The 22,710-nt window shown below is 35.7% G+C and overlaps 1 protein-coding gene and 1 long non-coding RNA gene across 3 annotated transcripts in view; one reads left to right on the forward strand and one right to left on the reverse strand.

Moving 5' to 3' along the window:
• The window catches only part of adgrl1a (adhesion G protein-coupled receptor L1a), a 177,950-nt gene that overhangs the window by 115,565 nt on the left and 39,675 nt on the right, over positions 1-22,710 (reverse strand). The gene's annotated exons all lie outside the window — the stretch shown is intronic.
• On the forward strand, positions 14,756-21,662 carry LOC131536907 (uncharacterized). The gene is made up of 3 exons (XR_009270120.1): positions 14,756-14,898; positions 20,064-20,117; positions 20,217-21,662. It is a non-coding gene; the product is annotated as an uncharacterized LOC131536907 (long non-coding RNA).

The raw sequence follows: 22,710 nt of genomic DNA on the forward strand, positions 1-22,710 counted from the left end.
TGACTACAATAGGCTACATCAACGGTTTACAATTACAGTCCTTGCACCCTCCCCCGCTCTGCACTTTTCATATGTATATCTTATCACGTCTGACGGTTGTTCTGTTCGACCGTAAGTCATAAGTGCCCTGCGAAGTGGACATCACCAGATATTCTGCCATGATTCCAGTTCAAAGCGTATGTTCCATACAAAGGGCATTAAGGTGTGCGAGACATGAATTTAAATTGTATTTATTTACAGAGGTATATTATGTCACACTTCACACTTCTCTAGTAAGTTTTGTCTGCGTGTGAAGACGCTGCGCAGCGCAAATCCGTGAGTGAATGTTCCGAAGTGAAATAAACAGGGAGTAGAGAGCAATAAACACTGAGTAGGGAGCATGTCAATCGGTACACAGTTCATGCACTTAGCTCTCTTTTAACGAGCTGGTTATCTGAACCGAGTGTGTTAACTAAGCGAGACATGCAAAATATGCAGAGCGGGGAGCGCGAGGACTGGAATTGGGAACCGCTGGGCTACATCATGTGTCATTCACCGGTGAGAAAACTTTACAGCACAGTTAGTAAAAGTACTACAATACCAGGAAGGAAGATCGGGTTGTTGATATTTGCCTGTCATTCTTGCTCTGTCTGCAAATACAAGAAGTATGCAAATACATACGTTGACAGGCAGGTAGGAGAGACAATTAAAACGCTTGGACCGAACATTTTAATTGGACGAACATTTCTTGGTACTACACCTTCCACATATAATATATATATATATATATATATATATATATATATATATATATAAATACAGATAAATACATTTAGACGACTTAACTTAATGATTGCTATCAGGATGTGAAGAGACTTTCAACCAGAATAACAAAAAATATTTCTGAAGACAATCACCTATGGCACCTTTAAGTCTTTAAAAAAGACTTTTTAAAAGAAAAAGAAAAAAAAAGAAGACTTGACACACACAATATATATTTTCATGTATGCGCTGTCTACTGAATGTAAACAATGCTGATTACACTGATTACGTTTAGTGGATACTCCCAGAAAGGTGGAAGACGGTAGCTCAGGGAGAATAACTGCTGAATAAATTATGTTATTATTGTTTTCTTTGCGCACAAAAGGTATTCTTGTAGCTTTGTAAAATTACAGTTGAACCACTGATGTCACATGGACTATTTTACCGATATCCTTGCTATGTTTCTGTGTGTTGATCGTGGTAATATCATTGCTGTCAATGGAGGGTCTGAGAGCTCTCAGATACCATCAAAAATATCTTCATTTGTGTTCCGAAGATGAACAAAGGTCTTACAGGTTTGGAACGACATGAGAGTGAGTAATTAATGACAGAACTGACAGAATTAAAAAATTTTAACAATGGGTGAACTATCCCTTTAAGTCTTTAAAATACTTTTAAAAAAGCATAAAAATAAAATTATAAACATCATTATAATTTGCACATTTCGAATCATTTGTAGCACTGCAAATATATCTAATTTATACTTTTGATGGCATGCAGTCTGTAATTGTTATACTGGTGTGTAAATGTTGTTCCACTTGTGCTTACCAACCACATTATTCCTACAGGTACTCGGCCGAAAATTTGTGTTATAAATTATATGATTAATTAAAAATGCAACAATAAGTTTAATGTAAGTCGCCTTATTCCTATCCACTATAAGAGAATAATCCTATCTATTGTACAATTTAAGAAGATAAACGAACATACTTTCATATGTCCTGTTGAGAAAGTGGAACATTTTCTAAGACGATACTGTTTGCATTTAGGCAGAGTCTGTATGCTGCTGTCTCTGTTTATATTTTTCAAGAAAAATTGATCATTTACATAATTTATGAGGAGTTATACAAAAGCTCTGTAATGTCTTGAAGACTACATTGTCAGAATTAAAAGAAACACCAGTTTGCCTAGGGCAGATCCACAAATGAATAAAAACTCCAACATTTACATTATTTACCATAGCTAAAGTCTATTTCCTTTTCCCTTATGAGGTACTTAATGTGCAATACAATGTGCTGCTCAATTTTGCTAGATTTAATTAAAAAAGAAGGAAAACATTATTTGAATTTGCAGTTTTCAAATAACGCTTTTATTGTATATTTAACATGGAATAAATAATATCTATTAATAATCTGTTTAAATTATTAATACCGAATCTTAAATCAATTAAGGTTGAATTTCAATGTAAACCCGAAATGCAAAGGGATCTTGTACAATACACATTTTCCCATGCCTATTTAAAGTTTCTATGAACCAAAAGCAGACATAATTGAATTTTAATGACCATTTTCCACTTAGAATTAATCCTGACTTGGAAATTTCAAACACAGAATAAGAGCAGCTGACAAATAAATGTAGGCAATTGAGTTTGGAGTTTCTTATATGAGAAATCCAAGGATTTCAAAACGGGTCACTTCTGAGGTTTGGCATCAATAAATGAAACCAGCAGACTGAGGAGAGAGTTTTGAGTTCTGAAAGTTACAGCAATCTTTTACAAGATCAAGCAAAATGTTAAAAAAAAACGTATGTCTTATGATATGACCACTTTAAAAACGTCGATGCATGCATCCACAGAGGACACACAAAGCATAGCTACAGTGTTACGAACTTCACACAGTTTAAGTGAACAAGTTTAAAGTGTTTCTTTGCATTCCCCACCTCAGCTCAGTCATTGAAATAAACAGGCTGAGAGGTTTACTCTTAAGCGGCTCTCGCTGCCCACTGATCTGTGCATTTCAGATTAATCGCTGAAGATATTTTGCACTTTGCCACCATTTAGCAAGTGAATGTGACAGCTCCTGAGCCAAGCTGTTACGGATAATGGCTAGGTCTAAAGTTAAGTTTAAAAACGTAAGGTTTAGATTTAACAATGATCTCAGAATTAAACGTTTGTGGCTTTGAGTTTGTTTGCAGCTTTGAGGTCATGTATATTGTGGAGTAGTTCTAAAGAATTACTTTTTGTAAAAAAACAAATTTTTAGAAAACACTATCCAGGGACAACTTACCAAAAAAATACTAATGACTTTCACGGCACTGACAGGTTTATCTCAATGTTTGCCTATAAAATAAAATACTTTCTAGAATGAGCGCATCTACTCCTAATACTACATAGCATTTAGCAAGTAGCGATAGCAGAGGCCTTTAATATGCCCTGCCCACACTTCCTGTTTCAAAATTAAATACACAAACACAGGAAAGAAATCAAAATATTTTCAGCATGTTTCATTTTAGATTCTGCCCGTGTTTTCTTTTTCTTTGATTCTGAGATGACAGAAAAACTTCAATCCACAACACTGATACAACATCACACATCCAAACCGCACATCATACATTCTTCCTCAGCTAAATTAACAAATCTGAATCTTCACACAAACAAAATCCCGAATCATTTCTGCCTAACAAACAGCAATGTGTTTCATTTTCTCATGTCTCATTCACTACGCTAACTATGCTAACAGTGTAGCTCGTACGGACACAAACATACGCTGGACGGCTAAGATGAGCATGGGTTTATTCTCAGTGCCAATAATTCTGGCACATCCCTCATTCGGTGTGCTGACTGTGTTAAGCACTGTGTGCGGCTACAGTAGCGGCGCTAGTTTTTCGCCATCATAATGACACCATTGTGCGAGCGGCGGGCAAATGGAACACGAGAGTGGTTGTAATGGGCCATGTATCAGGCAGAATGCGTTTGATTACTGGCTCTGAGAGAGAGGTGCAGCCAAGAGCGAACGCAAACTCATCTCAAACCGCGCAGAAGAGACAGGAGGGGGGAAGAAAGACATTAGAACGAGCAGAGAGAGGGAACAGGAATACAAAAAAAAAAAAAAAGAACAGAGTGCTTAAAGAGAATGCAAATGAGCGTCTGAGGAGAATCAAGACAGAATGGGTAAATCTCACAAAACCAAGTTAGTACCACTGTGTACTCTCAAATTCACTGCAGTACCATGGAAATACCATGGTATGTGAAGCATCATGGTAATACCATCTGATCACGTTTGTACCATGGTACCACCTTATTTTTATAATGGACATAGCTACTGAAATCAGACATCAGCAAACATTGTCACTAAAACTAATAATAGATACAATGTGGGTGAATTTAGCAAAATTGGTCATGAAAATATACAGAATATATTTCTACCAAACCATAAAAATTACCTCTCCGCAATTCGCACTGTACTGCAAAATCTCATTTTCATTCATGTAATGTGAACAATAAAATTATATACACTATAATAAAATATATATATATATATATATAGAAAAATGGAAAAGGTATTGATAATTTGCTGCAAGAACATCACTGTATAAGTTTATAGACATTTTCTTCAACCCTAAGACAAAATGCAATGTAATGCGTTATTCAAAAAAGGGTTAAAACACCTGTGAAAAATCAAAATGGAAAATTTTTTCATATTACATTTGCCCTTTCTTAGAGTGCATTTTTAAAATTAAATTGTACACAATTTATACAGTATGATAATAATTTATCCTTTTTTAAACAATTACAAATTTAAATGAGATTCTAAAAAATACATAAAAATGTGCTATATTCGAGGAATTACATTTTAATTAAAAAATGTATCCACTACATTAAAATATGCAACCATTAAATGCACATATTCATCCTTTGCAGTGCTGAAAATGGAATTTTTGCATTACGACAAGGATAATTTGGAAGAGAAATGTTTTCATGACAGTCAAACACATTCACCCACTCAACATTATCAATAAATTTAAATCATTTATAAACCATGGTTTAATTTATATTTAAAACAATATCATTGCATTTATTGTATTTATTTTAAAATACAATGGAAAAAGTACTATTCGTTTTTGTAATGTACAGTAACAATGTGAGCGATCAATTTAAAAAAAAAAAAAAAACTTAAAAAAAAAAAAGTAATGTTTTACTTAAACCTACCCCTTACAGGAATCATGCAAAATCATGATTTTTAGTGCACATTTTATGAGCGCATGCGTTCTCTGGGATCGAATCCATGATCATGTAATTACATATTGTCATATAACGCAATGCTCTACCAACCGAGCTACACGAAACCCGAACTATGACGCAGATAAAAAAGTATCATTAATATGAAAATGTCCTGTTGCCGATAGGGGCGCAATTGTAGAATACGCTCTGATGGGTCGTATTTCAGGGATTTGGACAAACGACCTATACGGGCGTATTGGTTGGAGGACAGGTTGCCCAAATGTGACCTAGGCATGTTTTCACTTGTTTATGGATGTAAATCACGGTGGAGTGGATTATCCTATACCCTCTGTGGTCACCACTGGTTCTCTTGAGAAGCTCACCTAGTCATAAACACACTCGTTCACCTGTGTTGACGTTGAGGGAGGAGGTCTGCCATCGAGCGTCACTGTGTTAATTATGAAGTCTTTCCAGTGAGCACGTTCCCTAGTGTCCTTCACTCACTACTGCATCTCAATTTTCTCACCAGGCTCAAGCAAATAAGAAGTCACACAGGGAGCCTACACGCTAGCAGGAAATTACATGCGATTTGAAGTGAGCCCAATTTATGTGTGTGCGAGAGGTGGGGGTGTGTGGTAATTTATCGTATGAGGGAAGCGAGCTTGTCACTGCTTATTTCACTGATGCAACAGGGGGCCACGGCACCAGCCGTCACTGCTGGCCCAAAGTGCAAGAGCGCCAGTCACCTTACCTCAACCTCCTGTCTCGTCTCGCTAACATGCGGTTCTGTTTGCGTTCTGCCACTTGCCTCGCTCGTGCAATTCATTTATGATTCTGCTTTATTAGAACGTGGTATGCATAGCACAATATTACCATAGCACATACCTCAGCGGAAATCTGAGAACATATTCTTGGAAAAGGTTATGAGCACATTAAAATGAGATTAAAGTAAAACTAATTACTACAACGACAGTTATGAAAATACAGCGTGATGACAGTTATTAACTAATACATGTGTGAAACAAAATGACAGAACAAAGGCAACTTTATGGGGAACAAAGAGAGCAATTACAGCTGTAGGAAAGAAGACATGTCTCAGTTGTTTCTCCTAGACAGTGGATGAAATGGAGAGTAAATGGTCAGGAGTAATTACAGGAAAGAAACAATCTAAATGAATGAGTCTTTAATATCGCAACTGCCTCTCTTCTGCTTTAAAAAAAAAAAAAAGTTTCTTTATTAGCATTGATGGTTCCATGAAGAACTTCTATCATTGAATCTTTCCATTGAACAAAAGCTTCTTTATAGTGGAAAGAGGTTATTTGTTTAGATTATTAAAATGTCCTTCACGTGAAGAAAAAAAGTGTTCTTTTCAGAACTGTTCACTGAAAGGTTCTTTGAGGAACCAAAAATGGATCTTCTATGACATCACTAGGAAAACCATTTCCACAAAATTTTGGAACCTTCATTTTTAAAAGTGAAGACAGCGATGAGATAAAGTGGTGAGCAAATGGAGACAAGCAATCATTTCTGTACAGTAGAAAGTGTGTGTGTGTGTGTGGGGGTAAATGAGATCTCTTTCATATCTAGACAGCAATGAGAGCATACGAGGAAGAGCAATCGTACACGACGGAAAGAAAAATCTCAATTCCTTCTCCAAGACAGCAATGAGATAACTGTGAGAGTGACTGGAGAAACTGTTGTTTTCTTTTGATTAAAGTCAAGAGAGCTTTCAAAAAGATCTCAACAATGTCTAAAAACTGTGACAAAATGTATTTATTAACTTATTCATCAAGATAAAAAAGTCAGAGATCTCATCAACCTTTTTTACTTTACTACATTCTAAAGCATAATATCATACTTTTTACTCCACCACATTTCATAAAAACATATCGTTCCTCACATATTCATGAATCGGACTGATATGTTTGCAGCTGTTCTGCAGTGTATTAATTCAACGATCTGGTCATAAAAAGCAGTGAACCAGAATATCGTCGAAGCTTGAATGTGTGTGTATGCCATTTAATATTGATTACTGTAAATGAAAATTGTATTTAGATCATGAACCGCCCCCTACAAATTTAATTTTATAGCTCCGTACTCCTACCATATGTCAACAGTTGTCTCATTTGTGTTTTTATTTCTCCTTAGAATTTAAATGTTTGACTTTTTCGTGAACTGAGATCTTCGGTAACACTTTAGAATAGGGAACACTTATTCACTATTAACTACGACTTTTCCCTCAATAAATTCCTAATTTGCTGCTTATTAATAGTTAGTGCGGTAGTTGTTAAGTTTAGGTATTGGGAAGGATTAGGGATGTAGAATAAGGTCATGTAGAATAAGGCATTAATATGTGCTTAATTACTACTAATGAATGGCTATTATTCTAGTAATATGCATGCTAATAAGCAACTAGTTAAGAGACCTTAAAATAAAGTGTTACCAGATCTTCATTAAATCTCCAGAGTTATGAAAGAGCAACTTCTGTGTAATAACATTTTCCTCTGGGTATATTCAATAACTTGAGTGCTAAAGCATGTAACCCATACTGTAGCATCATGCTTATATAACAGCTTTTAACTACTTTTTCCTGAGCTACATTCTGTTCTTGCAGTGTATCTTTGTGAGTGTCTTATCTGTCATTTGGTTAAACCGGGCAACAGACTTCCTAGAGTTAGCCTTGGAAAATGTCTCCAGTTGCAGGAAATTCTTCACAGTTGAGAAGAAAGTTCACCTCTCAACTGTCACCGTCTCAACCTTACCTGTCATACAGTGAACACAAACTTTTTTATCCTGATAACCTGGTCTGTTTGTGTCTGCCCTTTTCAATGGCTAGCCTGTGGTCAGTGACCCTGCGCTCGGATCTGTCTCAATTCTGTAGCTCTGACAACCCGAGTTGTCTAATAGCTCTAGTTCTTTTCCTTTTAGTCTCTTATAACATACTAATTTATTTGCATTTCAGTTATTAGCTCAGTGCTCCACACAATTATCTTCATTGCAATATTCTTTTTTTTTTTAATTGCTTCATCACAATGTTTGCCATCTAAGAATATTTTATTACTTTGCTATTTGTCTCAGCACTACTGAGTGATGAGATGCGTTTAAGGATTTGTTCGCAGTTAAAAAAAAATATATATATATTTTATTCAGCATACAAATTGCAATATCTGTTTTTTATGTCAATGCTGTACTGTAATCTGGAGGAAAATGTTACTATTAAAGATCAAGGTCTCAATTGTCTTTTATTTGAAATCAACATGTATTGCTGCTTGCAACCCATTTTGCATTTGTACTATGATTAACTGTATTCACAAGTGAAACAGAAGGGGGGATCAAAAATAAGAGGGATTGTGCCAATTTTGATTATGCAAAGAGTAATGCTTTTATTTGGAAAAACCTGTATGGACGAATCATGCTCAATAATACCAATAATAGATAGCAACAACTTTGCCTTTGAAATTTCAGAAAGTTGGTAACCAAACATTTCTGGTTCACTTTCACTGTATTTTTGTCCATATAATGGAAGTCAATGGGAACCAAAATTGTGTAATGATGAATACCATCATTCTTCAAAATATCTTCACTTGTGTTCAACAGATTTATTTATTTATTTGCTTGCTACATGACATGAAGCTCCAAAAAAAAAAAAACACTGAAACAACAAAACAAAACAAATTGAAATATTGCTTTGGCCACTAACTGAAAGAAAATCATTAAACTGAATATTTATTTTATATATATATATATATATATATATATATATATATATATATATATATGTGTGTGTATATATATATATATAGAGAGAGAGAGAGAGAGAGAATATATATGATACTAATAAAAGTGACAAATGCACATAACTAAAATTACAACAATTGAAAAATATAAAAAATAAAATAATTTTAAATATTAATAAATACTACAATAGTATACAAATAGTACTATACTACAATAAAACTGATTCTAAGGAAAACATCAACAACATTTTTTTTTTTAAAGACACATATAAGCGATAAATTTAAGGAAAAGTCTTCAATTCATTTCCATTTCATCTCATTGCTGTCTTTAGTCATTTTTCTTTACTGGAGACAGGGCTGTTGTCCTGGGTCCAGTGATGAGGGGTCCACCAAAGTTCCTCCACATTGTCCATGGGAAAGGAGGCCCACCTATAAACTTTTTGTCTCATCATCCCCCATGAATTGTAGCGACGGCCCTGCTGGTATCTCCACTGGAGGCCCGTGAGTAAATTTACTGCTCATTGAGTCGGTAAACTGTCTCTCTCTCCCGCTTTGTCACTGTCATTCTCTCTCTGTCTCACTTCTTTTGCTTGACACTCACTTAATTCAAATTAGAGATGTTTTGTAAACATCTATGCTAGAGCACATCGCAGCAGCATCTTAATTTACCACGTATAAATAAGCTGTGCAATAGTCACCCTGACATTAATCTTATGTGCCAGCAACAATGGATGGTGAAGACATAATAATGAAATGAATCGCCGGGTCTTCGTTTGCATGGTACCTGCACTTTACCGGGAGACACGGGATGGCTCAGACTGGCAGACTGCCACGTCGCGTGGCCTGACCGAGCCAGACCTTGACAGATTCATCTTCATTACGCGCACATCAAGACGTGCTCGCGTAGACTTGCCCGCTCGTAAACGCAAATGTTTGTTTGTGTGTGTAATGGAGATGTAATGCGGTTGAGACTAACGGGCATTTTGATATGTAGGTTACTGATGCCAAATAAATAAAAATCAAATGAAGGAACCTGTATACATCAAAGAGAGCACAGAATCAGACTATTTCTAATTATGCATAATGCATCAGAGCATAATATTCTAATAAAGGACAAATAGTTCTCATAAACTTTCATTGAATGAGGCAGATGTTTCTCTGCTTCTAACACTTCTGCTGACTTAATCGTGAGCTGGAAAAAATATTTTTAACCAAAATATTATATCATTGCAATAAAAAATGCTGACCTAAATTTTTACCTTTTGAATATTTGGCTTTACATGGAAATTGTCATATTATTATAATCCGGAGTGTATTCAGTTTCATTTCTATTCTTTTAACACTGTTTTATGTTCTAATTACCCTGAATGTTTTTTCTAGCATGTGAGACAAACTGTATCTAAGAATGCATAATCTGTTTAACACTGTTACTTGTAATCATCAGCAAACCCATTTTTCATACTGCATTTTAATGTGATGCCTGAATTCAGCATTTAAAATAATAAATTGTAGCTTGTAATCACATTACTATTTTTTGCCCAGTAAGGTTAATATTTTTATTCAGCAAAGGATGCATTAAATTAATCAAAAGCAACAGTAAATACATGTATAGCGGTACAAAAGACATTCTGCCAAATAAATGCTATTCTTTTCAACTTCATATTCATCAAAAAATCATGGGGGAAAAACTGTATCTTGGTTCTACAAAAAGCACAATGGTTTTCAACACTGATAATAAGAAATGTTTTATATTAAATCAGCATATTACAATGATTTCTGAAGGATCATGTGACACTGAAAGACTGGAGTAATGATGATGAAAATTTTGCATTGCAGCAGGAATAAATTATATTTTAAAATGCATATAAAAAACAACAACAATCATTTAAAATAACAATAATATTTAACCATATTACTTCAGTATTTATAACTGTATTTTTGATCAAATAAATGCAGCCTTAGTGAACATAAGAGGCTTCTTTTATAAACATTGTCTTTGAACTTCTTTAAAATCTTACACACTCCAAACTTTTGTTATCAGTAATTCTGTCTATCATAAATCTACTAAACCTACCATGTGCTTGAATATGAATCACAGCGACTCTCACATCAAACCCAATCTCAATATGGTTCTGGAGGATTCTTAACTGTTAGAAATGCGACTTTAGGAATAGTTCACTAAAAAATGTCAATTCTGTTATCACTGCAAATGATTTCAAGCAGTCAAACACAGCGTGAGAATAGCTGCCATTTTCACTTGGAAAAAAAATTATACATAATACACGCTAAACCAAATCTGGACCACCAGAATAACATCTTATATGCAGATCATGTCTTAACCGTAGGCACCTTGCGAGTCAGTTGGCTGGTGCCCCTTTAAAAACAAATAGTTGCACAGCATCCAAGACTACTCAACTAAATCGGCCTGCTAAGCTGCGACCCGCATCTGATTTGTTCCACAAAGAGAAAGCCAAGATGACCAAACACAACATTATAGACCTACGTGTTCCCGTAAACGTACGTGAGGAGCACGTGCACGCATGTGATGTATCGAGTTTGATAGCGGTGACCCCATTCTGCCGTCTGCAGTTACCCAGCGACGAGATGGGCCGAGTCTCGAAGGGTCTCCAAATCTCCAGGCTTGAACTCCCACACGCCTGTTACTCACCCAACCTCTCGCACACACACCAAAACATCCCCGAGCGCATCGGCCAATGATCAGTCGAGCTAACACGAAGAAGGCCAGTAATGTCACAACGGGCATAATCTCCATTCAGCATCTCCCTCCCGACTCGCGTGTTGCTGCAAGCTGACCGTTTCGCAGACATGCTGACTCGCCTGGCCGCCTGCAGGATTTCATCTGACGGTATGCACAGAGGGGAGATTTCTTGGCAAAAACAACACTGAAGAGTTTAAAAAGATTAATATATGTTAAAAATTCAACTCTGATAGAAGTGTTATTTTTACTGCATATGTGTAGCGTGCATGTAACTATTACACACTTCTAAAAGGATGTGTTCACACTTGTAATTCACATGATGATTCATTGAATCTGAAAATCACACTTTTTGTGCATCATTAACTGTGCTCTAAACATATATGTGTGTGTTCATAAATTATTCAAGCTAATCTGTTATTACTCGTGTATAAAAATTACATGGTACATGCATATTAATGAGCTAACAACAACAGTTTAACATAAAACAGTTACCAAAAGCGAGTCGTCCAAAACTGCAGAAGTGTACGTTGGATGATTTTTGTCTTTTATGACTATTCTCAGAATGTTCTGGAAAGTTCCAGGAAGCACTAGATTATTCCAGAATATTCCAGAATGCTACAGAAATTTCTAGAATGTTCCTTCCTTGCAAATATTTTATTTAAAATGCAAAATTAGTACAAAAACATATCTGTACTAAATCACAGAATTACAGAAGAACCATACAAATTACATTGATTAAGACCATAAGATTACATTGTTGCGCATTCATATTTAGTTTGGAAGAGGTGCATCTCAGTCTGCTTGTTTGATGCACAACAATGTTCAGATGGCAACGTGCACACTTATTCAAATGAGATGCACTAACACAGCTAGTGCACCAGAGTTTGTTTTAATCAAACCAAACCTGTCATGTATGAACATACTGTAAGAGTAAGATTTTATACAATTAAGACTTTATAGCAACGGTAATCCTGAGAAGAACGGAGGTGCCTCTACACACATTACGTAAATTGCAAAAAAGCAACAAAATGTTCAAAAACATCCAACAAGTGCATATTCAAATGAGAAAACAATTGGGGAAAACAACTGAAAAACAGCACAGGCAGACACAAATACACTTTTGGTACAAATGGTTTTCCTCAGAATGTACCTTTTGTCTGTAGGTGAATATCCACTTCATCCAGCGCTGTTATTACGCATCTCTATACTGTCTGTTTATTTAACTGATTCATACAAGACATTGTTTTCAACTAAAAACTGACATTTTTAATGCGTTTATGGTTTTCTTTTTTATGTTTTAGCGGTTCATTTACATGACAAAGGCAGTTTGGGGGCCTGAAAATGCAAACTTTTGAAAATAAGTTACAAGTGCAAGTTTTTTTTTTGAAAATGATACCATTATTGTCTCTGTGTGAACTTCAAAAATGTGAATTTGTGAAAATAGTGGTGTCATGCACGTGTATTCAGGGCTGGATTTATGCATATAATGCAAGTGGTAATGTGGCCATGATGCCAGAGCCTACGGTCTTTCTCATTTCTCAAACGAATTAAGAACTTTGTTCGATCTTCCATGACTAAACGCCTATTGCGATAGAGAACACTGTAACGGTTTTCACTGATTACGAAATATGGTAACACTTTATTTCGATAGTCCACTTCAGACATTCTACTAACAGTAAGTAACTTTGTAACTACATGTCAACAGCAGTCATTAGAGTATTAGTAGACTGTCTGCTTAATATCTTCTAACACTTTATTTTGATGGGTCCACAACATACTGACTATGAGAAACTTTGCAAGTATATGTCAACTTATTCTACTAACCCTAAACCTACCCTAACAGTCTACTCTGAGAGATAGTAGACATGTAGTTGCAAATTAATGAGATTTATGTAGTTGACGTAGTTACAAAGTTACTTATAATGTCTAAAGTGGACTGTCAAAATAAAGTGTAACCCAAAATATTTTTTGTTTGCTGGGGTGGTAATGTTACATATTAACTGGGAAGGGGGGACCAAAAATGTATTTTGCCTATGTCACGATAAGAGGTAAATCTGGCCCTGTGTGTTTTACGTGTTCGAGTAGGGTTTCTTTACAACTGTGGCATTGCTAACTACTGGCCTGGCATGCATGATAAAGAGTTTTTAGTTGTAGGGATTGTTGAGACAACATTATTGTCTGTATGCAAAACAAAGCACATTTTCATTTTCTTTTCCATTTTTAGCTCAATCACTGTCATGTAAACGTACCCTGAGATGATTCAGTGAGAGAGCGGTCTGATCAAATGTGAATTGGTTCAGACCGTTCTGCAAACACATTTGTCGAATTCTCTGAAAAGAAAGAACCGACTCAAACGAATGACTGGCATCGCTGGTTCAGTCGACAGAAATACGGGACACACATAATAGCTGCTGAAATATGCGCACAGAAAACGTTTTTCAGGTCAGTCATAGCAAGCCATACAGCTTCAGGCGCCAATGCTGACTCGCGTTTTCACCACTGAAAGAACATAAAAGATTAGAATATTACAGCGTGGAGCATCATTATGTCAATAACAATATGTCATATTGTTACAGAGATACAAATCCATATCCCTGATCTAAGGCTCGGTAAGATGGATTAAAACAAAGCCGGTCGTAAAGGGACAACGAGTGATCCATCTCTTTACATGCACGCAACTTGCCGTTTTAAGCTCGAACCTGAAGGATGAACATTAGCCGCCTCATAAAACTACAGCAGCGCACAAATCACGGACACACGCAATTACTTTACAACCATACCGCCCCAGAGCACAGACAGGATATTTTCCACACCACACATTACTCTTACTGCACTAACACACTCTCCCACAAACACTCGCTCCCCGGAGGAGGATATCATAACAATACAGTCCTTATAAAGTAGCCGTGTGTGTGTGTGCGCAAGCGTGTGAAAAAGCCCCTGGCTCAAACCTGCAGTCATACCTTAGCAGGTGCTGCTTTCCACTCGCTGCATCTGTTAATTAGGAACAGTCTGCTACAGGAAGACTTGGGCTTAGCGTGGCCGCTGCCTTGTGACTGGTCATTAGAGCATAGAGTGAATCCAGAGGGTCTGTTAGGCTACTTACAATAGGAAAAACACACACACACATACGCCGTTACACTCCGCTTGCTCTGTCTATTTCTCATTTTCCCTCTATCTCCCACCCGTCCCCCCCGGGGAGTGAGCGCATTGCTTCATCCATGCGATCTCTTTGGCCAGCAGTCTTCGTGTTTCAGGTGACCTTTTTCTTGTGGTCTTTCAGAGCGAGCGGGCTGACGACACTGCCCTGTCGCCTTTGTTACCGTATAACCGAAAGAACAGGAAAAAGAATGGTAACAGATAGAGAAAGAATTTGTTCTTATTCCTCCTGAGGGCCTGTCGGTGGACATTGTGTGCAGCCCACCCTTTACCTGCTGGTGTAACCGCATATTGGCTGTGAGAGAGCAGAAATGCATCAACAGGTATGGCTATAACATTTATATTGAACATACATCCACTGGGCCAGAATGATCTGGTGCAGCTCGGGTGATATTGCTTTTATACAACAAGGCGTTAATATTGAGTAACTCACATTTTAGACACAATATCGCCTGTCACATTGTTTTAGCTTCACCAATAGAAACAGATTCAAACAAAGCCATAGCAGAATCAACAGCTGCATCTCTGAGAGACACACAGATGTGGGTAAGTGAATCAGTGTTTTGAATAAAGTGAATGAATAAACACTCACTCATAAAGACAGTCACGAGTGCCCCTGGAACGCAGCTGACCAGATAGATTTGAGGATCAGAATGAAATATTCTTGACATTCAAATGTTTGGGGGTAGAAAGATTATTCATATTACTTTTTTGTACTTTTAGCAAGGACGTATTAAATTGATCAAAAGTGACTGTGAAGACATTTATGATGTTATGTATACCTTCTCAAACACAATCTATTAATTAAAAAAAATCATGAAAAATGCATCAGAGCTTCAAGAAAAACTATTAAGCAACAACTGTTTTCAACATTGATAATAATAGTGCATGTTTCTTGAGCAGCAAATCAGCGTACTAGAATGATTTCTGAAGGGTCATGTGACACTGAAGACTGGAGTAATGATGCTGAAAACTCAAGAATAAGTTACACATTAAATTATAATGTTTAAATCGTCATAATATTGTCACCGTCTATTATGCTGTCAAGTCTTGGTTTGCTTTTAAGACAAATATAAAGTAAACTGAATTTGTACAGAATTCACAGTTATTCATTTATGAATAATCGTATTTTTTGGTATGTTGACGAAGTTCTAAATAATAAAAAATAAATAATACACAAATAAGATTAAGGATTTAATTTGTATTTAAAAGCATTTCATTCTTTCTTGTTAGTCATTTCCAGTGGTGTTTATTCAGCTCTGTATTCAGATCTAAATATTCTTCATGTTGTTTTGTCATAAACTTGCAAAGTCAAATTGCATGTTTTAATTGTAAATGTGAGAATACTAAAGTGGGTTTTAATAATAAGCCCAACTAATTAATAAACTGCTGATTAAACTGGACAAGTAAGAACAACTGTTTTAATAGTTGGTATCACTCAGAGTCAGCTTCATTTCAACAATAACCTTTTTTTTGTCCCTCTGTTGTCCTAGAGATCATCAACTCCATGAACTCTTGAATATACTTCCTATCCGCTTATAGTCCTCAAAATTATTTTCCTTTGAGTGCCATTTTTTCCCTAAAATGAAATTATGTATGTGGATAAAGTTTATAAATTAAAAGAACGAATTAATTCAGTTAAAGCTGTTTTCAAGAGGTTCAATGAGTTCTGAGCTTAGTGGGTCTATTAGGAACAATAGTGGTCAATGGAGCCCACAGAAAGTAATATTTCAGGATTATAATTACATTCCTAGCACTGAATCTTATTTTTGGCTCAAGAAACTTCTAAAATGTAAAATTCGATATGGTTTTGAACAGTCTTTATTCATCTTTGTTGTTCTACTGCATCTTTGTAAGTGTCACTGTGTCCTGCCATACATAATACTTTTGTCTCTTCAAATACTGCTTTTAAATGTCAAGACCAAAATCATGCAGGTTGCGCTTGATTTATTTAATCTCTTACTTTGAAAATTCTTATCAATGCTCAGCCAGTTTCATCAATGGACTTAAGAAAACAGCATCTTTGGAGAGCTAATCGAATAGTCTCTGGCAGAAAGAGGCATCACAAATAACTCAAGAACTCAACATTCGATCGGCTCTTGATAAAGCATTAAAAACAAATCACAGTAACAAACATGCTTGAAACAAATCAATTCTTAGGCCTTTTTCCCTACTAGTACTAATATTTGGGGTGATAAAACGGTAATATTGTGAAATATTATTGCAATTTAAATTAATTGTTTAATATTTTTATAATGTAATTTATTCATGTGGTGCCAAAGCTACATTTTCAGCATCATTACTCCAGTCTTCAGTGTCACATGAACAGAAGTCATCCTAATATGCTGATTTTCTTCTCAAGCAACATTTCCTATTATTACCAATGTTGAAAACATTGTGCTGCTTAATATTTTTGTGAAAACCGTGATACTTTTTTTTTTTTTTAGTATTGAATAGAAAATTCAAAAGAGCAGCATTAATTTGAAATAGAAGTCTTTTGTAACATTATAAATGTATTTTACGGTCACTTCTGATCAATGTCACGCATCCTTGCTGAATAAAAGTGTTCTATAAATAAAATTAAAAAATCTTACTGACCCCAAACTTTTGAACGGTAGTTTATATAAAGTATCCATTAGCGTGAGATAAAATATACTGTGACACAAGATTTTGGTCATAACACCCACCTCTACTGCATCTTGACAGTTTCATCTTATCCTTCCTCCTCCTATCCTCACTCAACCTCTCTTCACTTATATAAATAATGAAGGCTCAGCGGACAAAGCTGGGAGGAATATATCGCCAGCAAACACGAGTGGAGCTCACATGTGGGCACGAGTGCGGCAAAACTGATCAGGGTGGAGGAAGGGACAACCGAGATGATCAAAAGACCGGCCCGCTCTGATCTCTGTTAAAAGTGGGATGAATAATTTAGATGACATGCTTCGACTGCAAAACTGGGCCCTGGCCACACCTCCTTTTGAGGAAGTCTGGTTGGGATCTAGAGAATAGAAGTGAAATGTTAATGAGGGCAGCCTGGCTAAGATGCAGCCTTGTAAACAAATGCAAATCAATTCATTCAATGAACAAATTTGTCCGCAAATTATTTATGGCCGTGTTAGACTATGGTCATGTGCGTGATTCATCGACATTGCTGTATTAAAGCTTAAAGAAAAAAATACTCTGCAACTGCAGAAAGTTGCAGCTGATTGTGTGTGGGAGAGGATTCAACTGATGCCGAGAGCTGGGACTAATGCAATATTCTCCTTTATTTAATATCGTTGCCTCATACACAGCAGCCAGACTCTGTCAAAAAGCTGGAGGGGTTTAAGCTAGAATACATTTCTATTGCATCTGTCTCAAGACGCTCTCGTTGTCTCCCTCTCTTTAGTGCTCCCCTCTCTGACCTGGTATTCCTCGCTCCTCGACAAACAGAGAACGGATCGATTGATCCGCCTTCACCCTGACTTTGAAGCTACCCCCGTGAAACCTGTTCTGCATGCGTGTGTGCGCGCACATAGGTGAAAAGCATGCGAACATACGCATCAGCCTCGAGTGTGTGCAGAAAGGGGAAGTCTTTGCTTTCGGGGCTTTATTTGGCAGCGCTCCGTCCTAGTGTCTGCCAGCTCTAGTCTATCACCTCGGGGCCCAGGAGTCACAGCAGTGAGAAAACAGATTGATTTCTCCCCTCCTACGTACAAACAATTAACTACAAGCCGCTCAATTAGAAACACGCTGTAGACGCCTTCAGACACGTCTTTTCCTTGACCTGCGCTCTTTACCTCTCTCTATAAATTCTTCTAGTGCTCTCGCTCAGGTCCAAGACAGCTCAGGCTTGTCTGCAAACAGCGCACCTCATCTCGCGGTCATTAAACGAACATCACTCCAATATCTAGGCAATATGGGTCAACGGGTGTTTAACGCTGGTGCAGATTCAACTGTGTAAACATTGTCTTTAAAGCAATGTGTGATTAAATCCCTACAAAGATCAATGGTAGGGTTGTGTGCACCATTCAGAATGGAACTGAGAAAATTCATGGATTTGAAAATGGTGCAGAACTACAATTCGAATAGAAGGAAGCGGAATGCGTGTTATTCATTTACTCGTATTAACTAGTCATAAATGGAAAATGGTATTATATAACATAGATAAAAAAAGAATCTAAAATATACCATTTAAAATCTTAAAGAATATTCTAAAAATCAATTTATAACTTATACAAATACCATTTATGATACAAAACCGTTTTTTTTACTATTCATTTACATTCATATAAATATATATATATACACACATATATATATACATATACACACACACACACACACACACACACACATTTATATATACATCCAAGGAATTTGCCATATATACCCAAATATTAGGAATTTGCCATATTAACTAGCCATATCCTATATACATAAAATTATAGATAATACACAAACACACACACAATCACATACATCATAATTAAATCATACACACAAAGATGAAGATATGCAATTACATAAAAATGTAAGGAATTAAAATTAATCTAAAAAAATCTGATTATTCATTTATTCATATTAACTAGCCAGCAATTTATAGTATATATCTAAATACTTCTACAATAATAGAGATAAAATAAATAAAAACATGATAAATAAATAATACAATAATATATGTAGTAAATTATATAATTATATTATTAAATTGTCTAATAAAAATGTGTTCTCCCACCTTGCATTATATATACCAAGCTGGGAGAACACATTTTTATTTGATACATTAATAAAAAAATATACTATACAGTAATAATATAATTCACTACATATATTCATTATACCAGGCTGGGAGTACATAATATTTCCCATTATGGATTAGCGGTGTTGAATTTCTTTAAATTGCAATTCAGTAAAACAACTTAAGCAATTTCAGGACAAAATCAAGCAAATCTACTTCGATATTCCACATACTGTGTAGACTGAGGATGAACTAGGTTTGTCAGCTAACAACAGCACCTCATCTGGCCGTCGTTAAATGCATATCGCACCAATACTGAGGTTAAAACGGGTCAATGGGCGATTGACGGTGGGCCAGTTTCACCTGGGTAAACATGGTCTATAAACCGATGTTGGGTTAATCTTTCCTAAAGATCAACTATACAATAGCTGGGACTCAATGCACTACTAAAGCGATAAGAATTCTATTAAAAAACGGCCAGAATCCATAAAAACAAATAAAAGCTATATACTTTTGGGAAAGATTCAATAACAACTTCTTCCGCATTGAGTTTTTCCCCAACTATAGCTTATCTACATTACTCGGTCACACCAAACACGCTTTTCAGCTGTGCCAGTCAGAGGCGCGTACCTGAGGGATAAATATTATGGTGTGACATTAATCATAAGGATTTGGTGCCCTCTCTCAGAGTGTGTGTGGACCGCTGCAACCAATCCGATTCCACTCCACTCAAAGCTCAAATGAGATTTGCTTTCTTCTCTCCAGACATCAGCTATGACGACTGGAATCGAGACGTCGGAAATCCCAGACATAGCTGCCGTAAGCATAGCTAAAAATCTACAATGGTATAACAAATACAAGTGGCAAATCCCAAATCGAATGGCTTTTGTACGCTCTTAACACCCATTTTGTTTTCAGCTGATTTACGGGAAGACCAACTCAGGACTCTAGGCAGGTTCTCTGGAAAGACGTGCGCCGGCGATGCATGAAGGGCACGCATTTCTACTCCTCCACTTTGGGGACACACAGCTGTGTAAAAACACATGCTGATCAGCCGGCGAGAGACAAACAAGGCTCCTGTCCCTCTGTCAAGTCTCTGACACACTCCATCCAAGCTCAGGTCGCAGACGTGGTACTTCCCTCCGCCTGGATTTCAACAAGCACGGAAAAACATTCACATTCAATATGTCACCATCTGGCAATGGTCGGGATCGTGCTGTTTTGTCAGTCATAAAAATGCCGCAATGTCTTAACATATTCGGGTCACTCTACAAAACAGGTGCCATTTGTGTCTCTCATATACATATAGCATATGTAAAAAATGGCTTTAGAACAAATAGTGGATGTCAACTTTTACTATATGTTAGACATTATTTTAACATCATAAATAATGTATAAATGTTTTTTTTTTTTCATAACTTCTGGCCTTCAGTGTTTTCAGCTTGCTGCAATGCATACTCATAGTACATGTGTAAAATATGCACATTTTGACTGAAATAGAAATATATGCAAATAAAACTAAATTTCTATATAGTAGGCTATATTAACATATAGACTGCTGTTCAAAGTACATTTCTTTAAGAAATGCATACTTTTATTCATCAACGATGCATTAAATTGATCAAAAGTGACAGTGAAAACTTTTATAACGTCACTAAAGATTTCTATTTAAAATAAATACAGTTCTTTTGAATTTTCTGCTGAAAATTCAGCTTTGCGTCACAGAAATAAATGACATTTTAAAATATAATAAAATATAAAACAGTTGTTTCGGTAACACTTTACAATAAGGCTACATTAATAATCATGTACTAATGCCTAAATTAATACTTATTTCATCACATACTAATGATTATTAAAGGCGTTAACTAATTATGAACTAACGAAGAGCCATCCTTAATTACGACTGGAGTCATACGGATTCATGCATGAATAACGGCAGCCTTAACTACATGTTAGTACATATTTGATAGTTAATGTATTAATTAACATTTATGGGTAAACTAAATCAAACAGCCTCTTTAAGAAGGAATAAGAAATACTTTGAAGTTAATTTGATGATCCTGCACTACCGCTCTCTGACTTCTTGAAAATCCACACAGCATCTCTTAACCGGGCTGAATACTCACTGTGTTAGTACATGTGTGTTTGATAGAAAGTATAACATAAATCATGAGCTGAGTTTAGTAAGTAGTTAACAGTGAATTCATTATCATTGGGCCCCCTCAAGTAAAGTCATGTCAAAATCAGCTTTAACAAGCCATTAGTTGATGTTAGTGTATGGGTAGTTAATAATGAGTTGACACAATGACACATTAACAAATCATCAAATTAAATACCATTAAACATGCTGTAAGAGTGTCCTCCTTATTCCTTTACACCACCAATACAACAAACTTTTAAAAACAGATTTTTAGTTATTTTATTACTTATTTACATAATTTCATACATATGGACTCGAAAGAAGGTCCAAACATAATGTTACCTCTAAAGACACACAGAAGGTCACATATGTCACGTCCAGAAGCTCAAAACAATCCTTTTAATGTTTATAACTTTATGGTTAGCATTATTTTAGTTTGCGTAATGCATTATTTAAAAGACTTAAAAAACTGTCATGTAGCTATGTTTTACTAGAGGCCAATCTTAAAATGTAAGGAACTAAAATTGAATCGAAAACATTCATTTTATTAATTTATTCATATGAATTAGCCAACAATTTATATATCTACATACTTCTAAAATAATAAATATAAAATAAATAATAAAATAATAAATATAAATATACATATTATTAAGTTGTCAAATAAAAACGTGTTCTCCCACCCTGATTTATCCATAAATACCAGGCTGGGAGAACAAAATATTTCCCATAATGGAATAGTGGTGTTGAATTTGTGTTTTGAATTGCAGTTCAGCTAAATTAGTAGAGGTCAATCTTAAAATGTCAAACAAGTTGCTATTTTTTTTTTAGTAAACAGTCTAAAATTTAAAAGTGTATAAAAGAAATAGTAACATTAAAAAAAAATCTGTTTTAGAAGCACCTTGTTTCACAACTGATAAAATGTACATAACACTGATTAAAATGTACTCACTTGAAATGGCACCGTGCCGTTCTTTCAACACATTAATTGTCTGAACCTTTAAAAATCACCATATCAAATCGAAAAATTGACACCTTTGTTATAGAATGACCCCAGTATTTAGTCAAGTTTTAAGACAGAAACAATGCAAAAATGTAAAATAAAAAAATAAGAAAACTCATGCTCGGAAATCCCCATCTTGAAATGTTACAATTGAGGATCATATTTGGATTGGTGCACAAATAGTGACTCTCATACGCATATTTACAGCTCTGCACAATTCCAGCTATTACAATACGCATTGTTTTCAGGATTGAATGAAGAATAAA

The sequence above is a fragment of the Onychostoma macrolepis genome, chromosome 03 (genome assembly GCF_012432095.1).
Source record: "Onychostoma macrolepis isolate SWU-2019 chromosome 03, ASM1243209v1, whole genome shotgun sequence".
In the NCBI taxonomy this organism is placed as follows: Eukaryota; Metazoa; Chordata; class Actinopteri; order Cypriniformes; family Cyprinidae; genus Onychostoma; species Onychostoma macrolepis.